Source organism: Coffea arabica, chromosome 4e, assembly GCF_036785885.1.
Source record: "Coffea arabica cultivar ET-39 chromosome 4e, Coffea Arabica ET-39 HiFi, whole genome shotgun sequence".
NCBI classification, from domain to species: domain Eukaryota; kingdom Viridiplantae; phylum Streptophyta; class Magnoliopsida; order Gentianales; family Rubiaceae; genus Coffea; species Coffea arabica.
The window spans coordinates 10,755,356-10,765,433 of NC_092317.1; positions in this window are offsets into that span (position 1 = coordinate 10,755,356).

Sequence of the window (10,078 nt, forward strand, 5' to 3'; positions counted from 1 at the left end):
TATAAGAGTCACTTTAAAACTCACCCGTGTATTAAGTTGAGGATTCAAATCCCATCTAGTGCATCACACAAGAAAGTACAGTGCTTTTTGTTCTTAAAAAATCCTGAGAGTGCAGTAGTATATTTATCTACTAGTTCACCCCTCGACTCTCATACAAGTCTCTTTAGACTTACATCTTTTGGACTAAGAGTAAGTGCAGGAGTAGGAATAGGAATAGGTTAAATAGTTGTTATTGCTGAAAAAAAAAAGATGTAAAGAAAGAAAAAATTTTGTGCACGTCTTATTGACCTCTCTATTGTTAGTGCATACATAATTACACGCATGTGTATACATATTAATCCGGCAAATTGATTTAAAGAATTGGTCAACCACCTAATCCAGAAATGGACTCAAGGAGTCACTTGACTTGGAAGGCCATAGCTAGATTAAAAATTACACTTTATTAATTTATTTGGGGTGTAAACTTTAATTTGTTAATTCATATAATTAAATTAATGTAAAATTTACAATTATCCTGAAGTTGTAGAAGTTTACACAAATTTAACAAGAATTATACAAATCGATTTGAATTGAACAGAACTTTGTGACACCTCGGATCTGTGTGAAAAATAGGAGTAGCCTAACCTAAAGGGCTTGGGGGGACTGAAACCGAGGCTGTTCGGTGAGGAAGCTACTAAAGATCAGGGAAATCGAATTGGGATAGGATACTGAAGCAAAGATGCGGCGGAGAAGTGATCGATGGAAGATGGAAAGGCTGGAAAGATGGCAAAATCACTAGCTTGAAGGGTGAAATCTTCAAATTGAGTTAAAGCAGCTAAAGCAAACCATATTTTATACAAAAGTAAAGTAAAGGTCGTTATAAAATATAATTTACATTAAATGAGAAATTTCGAATTCGAGTCCTGTAATTTATATTCAAAAAAAAGCTTATAAGTTAACCTTTTAAATTATATCCTACCCAATAAGCCAAGATATCAGGAAAATAGGTAGAACCAGGGGATTTCAAGTAGTAATCATATACATTTGCTTTTCACCACCTTTTAAATTAAATCCTACCCAATAAGGATACCTTTATGGTAGGAACCTGCCTATGGTAGGAATGCCGGCAGAGAGCGACACGTGTTAGGGGCAAAACGGTCCAAACGGAGACGTTAAATTGTTGGAGAGCGCGTGCATAAGGAATCAAGTAAAAGCGTGTACGGATGGAAGCAAACAGCAGACTGACTTCCATACTATGTTATTGCAAGTCTTTCCTTTGTACCAAATATTTGGTGACCCCACTTCTTCCCCATAGCGTCTGAAGTAAGCTTCAACTTTGGCTTTCCATTATTGAAGTTCGGCTTCCACTATGGACCCGAATACCGGATGACACAATGTAACTACATTCATTTTATATTCATTTTTACATTACATATGCATGTCATTCTTTTTAGTGGTTGCACCTTATATTCGTGAACTATCTGCAGAAAAAAAAATAAAATTTTAGACTATACCAAATTTGTTATACCAAATATGTTATTCTTATTATTGTATTATTTGTTACGCCACTTTTCTCATTTTGTTAGGTCAACATTAATGCAAGTTTAATTCTTATTATGTCTCGTGTATCAGAAAATACATATTATCTTATTGACGTTGATACGTCCAATAGGTAATCAAATTGATGCTAAAATTTTAGAATGAATAAGTTGCTTTTGCATAACGGTTGTAAAGGTTTCTTGAGACTTTATGAATTATTCTTCTTGCGTTTGTAAAAACAATTGCAGAAGATTTTTTGTAGTGGAAACGGAATTAAAACTTGTTATAGGTTACTTTCCTGTATTTCAATTTTATCCTAAAGGGTAATTTGCTGTTCAACCTAATTTTATTCCAATTTTATCCAACTAGTAAATTAACTTATGAAATATAGTGAAGTGGATAATTTATGGAGGCAAGCCGTAAATAGTGGGTGGTTAATTGTAAAACGCCTTTATGTTTATTTTATTTTGATAAATAAATTTGTTTTTGAGAAAATGGGTACTCTTTCCTTATAATGTAGGAAAGCCATAAACAGCGACTGTTTTATTAGAAAACGGGCTTATTTTCTTTTTTTTTCGAAAAGAAAATTTGTTTTTGGAAAAATGAGTGTTAAAATAAATTTTCTTTTGATCCGATCAATAAATGTTATCTAGACATCCATACAAAAATTTATTTATTGGATAAAATAAAAATAAACCTGTTTTTGAATACAACACTAGCTCTTTATGGCTTTCCGCCATTATAAGAATAGAGTACACATTTTTCCATAAAAAAAATTTATGGATAAAATAAAATTCTGCATAAACCCATTTTCCAATAAAACACTAGCTCTTTATGACTTTCCTCCATTATAAGAACACAGTGCCCGTTTTTCTCATAAAAAATTTTATTTATCGGATCAAATAAAAATAAACCCGTTTTTCAATAAAACACTAGCTCTTTATGACTTTTTTCCATTATAAGAACAGCGTACCCATTTTTCTATAAATAAAAAATTTTATTTATTGGCTAAACTAAAAATAAACACATTTTTTTATAAAATACTAGCTCTTCCTGACTTTCCTCCATTATAAGAATAGAGTACCCATTTATGCATACAAAAAATTTATTTATCGGATAAAATAAAAATAGATCCTTTTTGAATAAAACACTAGCTCTTTATGGCTTTCCTCCATTATAAGAACAGAGTACCCATTTTTCATAAACTAATTTATTTATTGGATAAAATAAAAATAAATCTATTTTTCAAAATAAGCACCAGCTACTTATAGCTTTCCTCCATAAATTATCTATTTTCTTAAGTTAATTTATTAGCTGGATATAATCAGAAAAAAAATTAGGTTCAACAGCAAATTACCCTTTACGATAAGATTGAAATACAGGAAAGTAATCTATAGCAAGTTTTAACTCCATTTCCAATACAAAAAATCTTCTGAAATTCTTTTTGCAAACGCAAGACACCTAATTCATAAAGTCTCAAGAAACCTTTACAACCGTTATGCAAAAGCAACTTATTCATTCTAAATTTTTACCATCAATTTGATTATCTGTTGCATGTATCCACCTGAATAGGATATTATGTATTTTCTGGGACACGAGACATAATAACAATTACACTTGTATTAATGTAGACCCAACAAAATGAGAGAAATAGCGTAACAATTAATACACTAATAAGAATAACAGAGTTGGTATAACAAAATTAGTATAGTCCAGAATTTTTTTTTTCTGCAAATAGTTCATGAATATGAGATTGAACCACTAAAAAAAAGACATCTATATCTATCTATATCTATATAAATTTGAGAAAGAATTTTTAGCAACAAGCCTTCACACGTCTTCCCACTACCAATTCTATTTTTCTAGCATTTCACATTTAATTTAATTTATAAAATATATTTCTCTTAACTTCTACATCTACTCTTCACATTTGAAATTGTTAGTTATTTTTTAAAATCATTTCATTTCAAATTGTTGGTTAATGTGCATGTTATCTTATTTGTACTTCAACCTATCACGTTTTCGATTACCTTGCGTTATTTATGATTCTACTCCAATTAAAATTTTTATAAGACCATAACAAGAGATTACAAATATGACATCCTTTCATGCTTTCTTATTAATTTAAATAAGTAAGATTATTTACACTATATTTTTGTTATTCACACTTCAATAATCATTTTGATCATATAGTTTTCATTAATTAGACTATATGATAAAACAAATGGTGGAATTACAAATAATAAAAAATGGAGTGCAAATAACATTTTTCTAAGTAAGAAGTGCCTTCCATGCCTTTCTAATTTAAATAAGTAAGAAGTGGCTCCACTTATATAGGAATTTGGTTTGAAATTTATTAGTGGGAAGGTAAATAAAGAGAAAACATTACCAAACTTAGTAAAAGTAAAAAAGTAAATAATAATATTTTATCTTTTAACTTAGTAATCCTAAGTAAAATAGCAAAATTATACAGAAAACAAAAGGAAATAATGTCGTGGATTTAAAAAATCAAGAATGGTACCATTCATGAAATCTAAATTATGAAATCACTAAATAAAAAAAAAGTACTACTGGCCTTTTAACGTGGAATTTTTTTTTTTGATAAATATGATAATAACAACACCAATTCTACCAAAAATTTTAAAAAAAGTAACATTATAGTTTAAGAAAAAATATAGAACATTCGACCCTAAAATACTACTTAATTTGTATATATCTAACCCAAATTTGACCCTGATTAGATTTGAATAAGAATGTAAAACCCAAACACTAAGGATAACTTTTGGTATCATTAATTATTTTATGTATTCTTATTACCGTCTTCATATGTAAATATGTATTTGCTATGTTAAATAAAAGTTATCTTTAATTAGTTGGCAATATCTAGGCAGACTTAGTCTTTCAAAACAATTGACTATTGTATTCATATAATAGGCAATATCCGAACCTGTGCTTTTACCTTGCAGCCGCGGACAATATGTTAACGTTGCATCTCCACGCGCGATTCCACGGCTTAACGTCTCCGTTTGCAATCCATCCACCTGCAACACGTGTCGGCCTTTGGAGGCCTTCCTACCATAGGCACGGTCAACGCGTTCCTACCATAAAGGTATCCTACCCAATAAGCCAGGATATATCTTACTATCATTACTTGATGATCACGTAGCATATAGATAAAACATGCGATTCCTTCTCGTTTATTTATGTAGTGTCAGGTGATGCAGATGAAGCATGTAATATATTGTCATTTCTCTAGTAATTTAAACACCATACTGCAGAGGCCCCGTCCTAGGTCGAGACACGTGGCAGCTCAGGAAGGCCAGAGCTGAGCTCGGACCTCAGGTCCATAGCAACCATCCTGAGGCACACCGCCGCTAGGGCTCCGAAGGGTTCCAGAGAACAATCCCGCAGAGGGCGGGAAGGATCCCCCTTAGCACGGGATTGAGACTATTATGGGCAAGTCCCGAAACGTACGGAGGTCGGACTTACCAGCAGGTATAAATGGTAACGCACATCCACTGCACAAGGTACGCTCACTACTGGCAAATTACCCCCGACTGTTTTACTCCTTATGAATTCCACTCACCGGAAGATTAACTTGACCGTCGGAGTGCCTCCGGGGACAACCTCGGGGTTCCCCTGCTAGTCATCCTATAGGCATCTTCTCGTTTATTTTGCAGGGTTTGGACACGCTTTCCTCATCAGCACGCCGAGCTCAGTAGGTCAGCTCGGTCCGAGGAAGCTCAGCGCTTCTTCACATACCTTTCTGCTTCCTCGTACTGCCGCAGCCGCAGTCCCCACCGCCGCCAGTTGAACTAACAAACTAAGAGCTCTTTTATGGGTCCTCTTCGAGCATTCGGCATTGACATTGAACCAATCTCCCCAGACAAAGGGGCTGGCGAGCAGAGGAGCCTATGCGGCCTCCGGGAAGCGGAGGGTGGCCGGAATACAACTCAGCATTGACCATCTCAGGAGCGCTCAAGTAGGTGATCTTGACTTTGCTGAGGCTACTCGTCTCAGTCCAGACAATACTATTCAGGTGCTAGTGCTACCAGTGCTACTACTATTCTTGCCATGATCAGTATTTCCATTATGGTTTTTTCTTTTTTTCTTTTTCCGTTCTAAAACAATCCCACTATAGACTTTTTTTTTTAGTATAAGTGAGAGATTTCGAATTCGAATCTCATTATAGACTTGGTTATCTCTTTTTTCTTTCTTTTTTTTTTTCCGGCAAATTGGAATATGTGATATGTTGCTTGAACGAAACTCGCTAACATGTAGCTCTAAATGATTTTTCAAGTCTAACTTATAAAGTTTTCTAAGGTGAACTTATTGAGTTTCCCTAAATTTTTGACAAAAATCTCAAGTTTGTAGATGGTAGATACATTTTCTACTTTTGTTAGAGAAGTTCTGGAGGATATATTCGGATATAGTCTTCCTTTACTTGAGGTAGAAATACAATTTTAGGATTTTTGGGGTCCCATGAGGCCCATTAGGTATTCCTTCAAAGCAAGGACGGACCTAGAGGCCGCTGTCCCTCAAGTCTTACAAATTGATGATTTTCTCCCCTAATCTTTTGAACTTTTAATATTATCCTTTATAAGTAAAAAATTTAAAAACTTTCTAACTCACTCCAAAGTATATATGGTGGGTGCACGGAACAAGCCCTCACAAAGTAAACGTTCTAGTTCTGTCATTGCTTCCAAATCCAAACAGTCCTTAATTACTTAACCACCTTTTCGTTTTTCAATAATTCCTGCAAAATGAATGCCTCAAAAAGATGTTATTGTGGTATTGGTTGCTAGTGTGGGAAGTGCACTTCTGGAAGACTAGTTCCTCAAGCTCAGAGAATAGGTCCTTGATGCTCCAAAGGATATCAAGCATGCCACTGCTAAGAGCAATACGTACAAGTAGTAGGGGTGCCAGTAGAATAGAGGATTCGTTTTGTTATTGAAAGGAATTTCTTCCTCCTTTTCCTTCGATATCCAGAACATTTCTCTCTTTTATTCTTTTTGTCAGAGAATCAATTTTTGTGTCATTTTTTTTTTGTAAAAAGGAAATTCATATGTACATGGACCTCCTTGCTCATGTGAGCTTGGACTCTAGATCCTCTGTTACACATTAATGTGTTGCATTCCGCGTTACACTGGTTAGTGTAAATGTATCATAATATCGTACTGAATAATTAGATCATTAATGTGTTTAAATTTTTGATACATAAACATATCATAATATCATACTGAATATATGTTGAATATTTTATTTATGTACGTCATTTTTATATCGAATACAATAATATAATTTAATTATGCACTAAGTAACTAGAAAATACAATAATTAGACTGAGCCATACCTGACCTCAGCTACACTAGTGTAGCCCTCTCCCAGTGCGCGGCACATGAGAAACCTCAAGGGATGAAAATTCCGTGTTGGCAATTTGGCATCAAAAGATCCATAAAATTCATGCCACTAATGGATGGCGGCAGCATGAACGAGGTGAAACAGTAGCGTTAGGCATGCCGCATGTGTCGGAGTGACAATTCTCCATGTGACCTTGAAAATGCAATTCAAATCTAACACGAAACAGTAGCGTTAGACATGCCGCATGTCTAGGAGAGACAATTCTCCATGTGACCTGAAAATACAATTCAAATTTAATACGGAATTAGCGGGTATGTATTTGCTCTTTACGAGTTCGGATCAAAATCATATTAGACTCGAATAACCCGCGAAGCAAATAGGTCCAAATTAGGTCAAACACCGTTGACCCATTTGACTCATCTGACGTGTTTAATGTGTAAGTTTGTAATTTAATTTGATAAATTGAAGGCATAAAGTAAATAAAAAGAAAACTAACCTGAAGATTATAAATTAGTATTATGAGAACTGGATCATGAATATTATGTGAAAGTAAGATATTTTATTTGTGAAAGTGTCGTAATTTTGTTTTTGTTCATGATTTTTTTTTGTACAAAAAGGAAAACCAAAAAATTACTACAAGTATCATATACGAAATCTAGGTTTGAGTTGTAATTTTCTATATTCTTATGGGAACTCCATTATAGAAAAGTCCACCGTACCATCAAGGTGAGAATAAAACAAGAAAAGAAAAGAAAAGAAAGTTAAAGCAAATACGTTATTCAGATCTGGTTCGAGTAACCTGTGAAATTAGTGAGTCGTTTTCAGGTAAAAAATGTTGACTCATTTAAATTTTTTGGGTCGTATTCGAATTCACATATTGCCCAGAATAACTAGGTCTCAACCTAACCTGCCAGCTAGTGAATTGTGACATGACCTGATTGCTACCCGTACACGGCATGTCCTACGTGAAAAAACCAGAATTTCTTTTGGGCATGGAAAATAGGGAGAGTTTTCCTTTTTTTTTTTTTTCCCATTTCCTTTGAACAAGAGAGAACTAGAGCAACCATCTGGACTAGCCTTCGTGATTAAACAGGTAGAATTCTAAATTTTACAGGATTACAATTGGGAATCTTTTAGGGTTTTCCAGTGAAAATTTTAAGGACGAATTGGATACATCATAAAATTATTACTCTATGTTGTTACAATATTGTTGCAACAATACTGAAGCCATAGATTATAAGTAAGACTTGTGCAATGTAGATTGAAGAGATACTTTCGCACATCGGCCAACTATTTAGTAGAACTTAATTTTCCTAATTAAAAAGTAGAAGTTATTGCATTAATTTCCCCTAAAAAAGTGAGTCATAATTATATGGACCTCCCTAAGTCATTATGATGGGGACCTCTATTTTCTGAGGTTAAAATTTTAGTGACCCTCTTCCAAAGCCAAGATCACATTTTAAAAACTAATCCAAATGCTCGATTAGCAAGAAATCTGTTGGCGTTGGAAGTCATTAACATGAAATTAAATAGGAAAAATTGGATAAAATCACTTAAAAAGCATTAGGGCGGTCCTTGTAATTCTGCCAAACCTGATGGGTTGTCAATGGAATTAATTACCCCTTTATTATTATTATTTTTTTGAACAAATGCTCGCCATAACAAGCGGCATACGCCTATTTTTGGAGGGTGCTTTCATTCAAAAAAGCCCCTACAATTTTCAGTTTAAGATTTTTTTTTTTAAGGAATCTGAGATTAATTTGTCATAATAATGCGTTGGGGAGAATGGGTTGATCCCCACCGGTTAGCCTGCTAGACTAACGTGGACAATTACCCCTTTATTTTAATGGAAGGCGGCTAAAGAAAGCCATATTTTAATTTAAGTAAGGTAAAGGTGGTTAAAAGAAACAATTTCTAAGTTGACTCTTCAAATTAAGTCCCGCATTATAAGCCAAGATCTAAGGAAAATCATTAGAAACAGAGAATTCAAGCAGTAAAGTAGAAATTGTTTTTTTTTAAATCTTTTGACAAAATCTAAGTGAAAAAATCAATGTAAGATTCCCTCATCCCAAAAAACAGAGATGCAATCTGGAAAATTTTAGTGGTTAGAGAAGAATAGGCTCAAAGGGAGGGTAGGAGCAATGTATCAACTTATCAACCCTTTTTATTCTTGCTGCTCCAGTTCTTGCTTAAGACTTAAAAAGCAATTCTTGCATTTGAATTCTTATTTCAATTCTACTTAGAAAGCCACAATTCAACAACCATAGGCTTGGTGGGCTGGGAGACAAGGTTTGACCAAGACTGGGAGATCAAAGTTTTAAATCTTGTCTCCCACTAATTGTCACAATAAGTGGCTCTTCTAAAAAATTCAGACGACTGTTTGGTTCGGTGATAATTCAGTCCCCACCTATCTCCCATAGGTCCAGTTGGACCTCTCCTTATATAATTTAGAATAGAATAGAATATAGATAAAATAGCGACAAATGACAAAAAAAAAATCACAATTCAACGAAGAATTCATTGGGCCATGGTCAAAGAAGGGTAACAACTAGAAAGGTGCACAAGTCAGATATTTATGTTGGAAAAAAGATGGAGACGTAACTTGATCGAGGAATTTATCGACCATGGGCAGAAAACAAATGTAAATTATTGGAAAGGCTGCTAGGCTTGTTTCTTGGTAATCTGGAACTCACCAATATGTGAATTTAATAATATTCAACAATATTCTTTTGATGAAACACAAATATCCCTATTTAAATATCCTAAATTACTCACAAAAATGTAGAAAATTCAAACTTTATTGGAAAATCTTTTCATAGCACTATTGCCTTTTTTGTTGGGAGTCAAACTAGTACTTGCTTGTTTGAATGGTAGAAGAAGTGGACAATTTGGTTTCTTAAGGGGAAAATAACCATTTTAATCCTTTAACTTTTTATTTATGCCAATGTAGTCCCTTAACTTTGTTTTAGCCTAATTTGGTCCTTTAGCTTAAATTTTGTATCCAATTAAATCCTTTTCCTGTGGCACCACCAATTAAAACATTTTTTGTCCAAATGTTTAAGGGTAACATAGGAAGTACAAGTGAAGCCCAATATTAAAATGAAAAAAAAAATAGTTTTTCCACAACTTTGGAGAAGAAAAAGTAAATTTACTATTGAATCAGGGAGAAAAGTAGAAAGTTCTTACAAAAACAAAACCT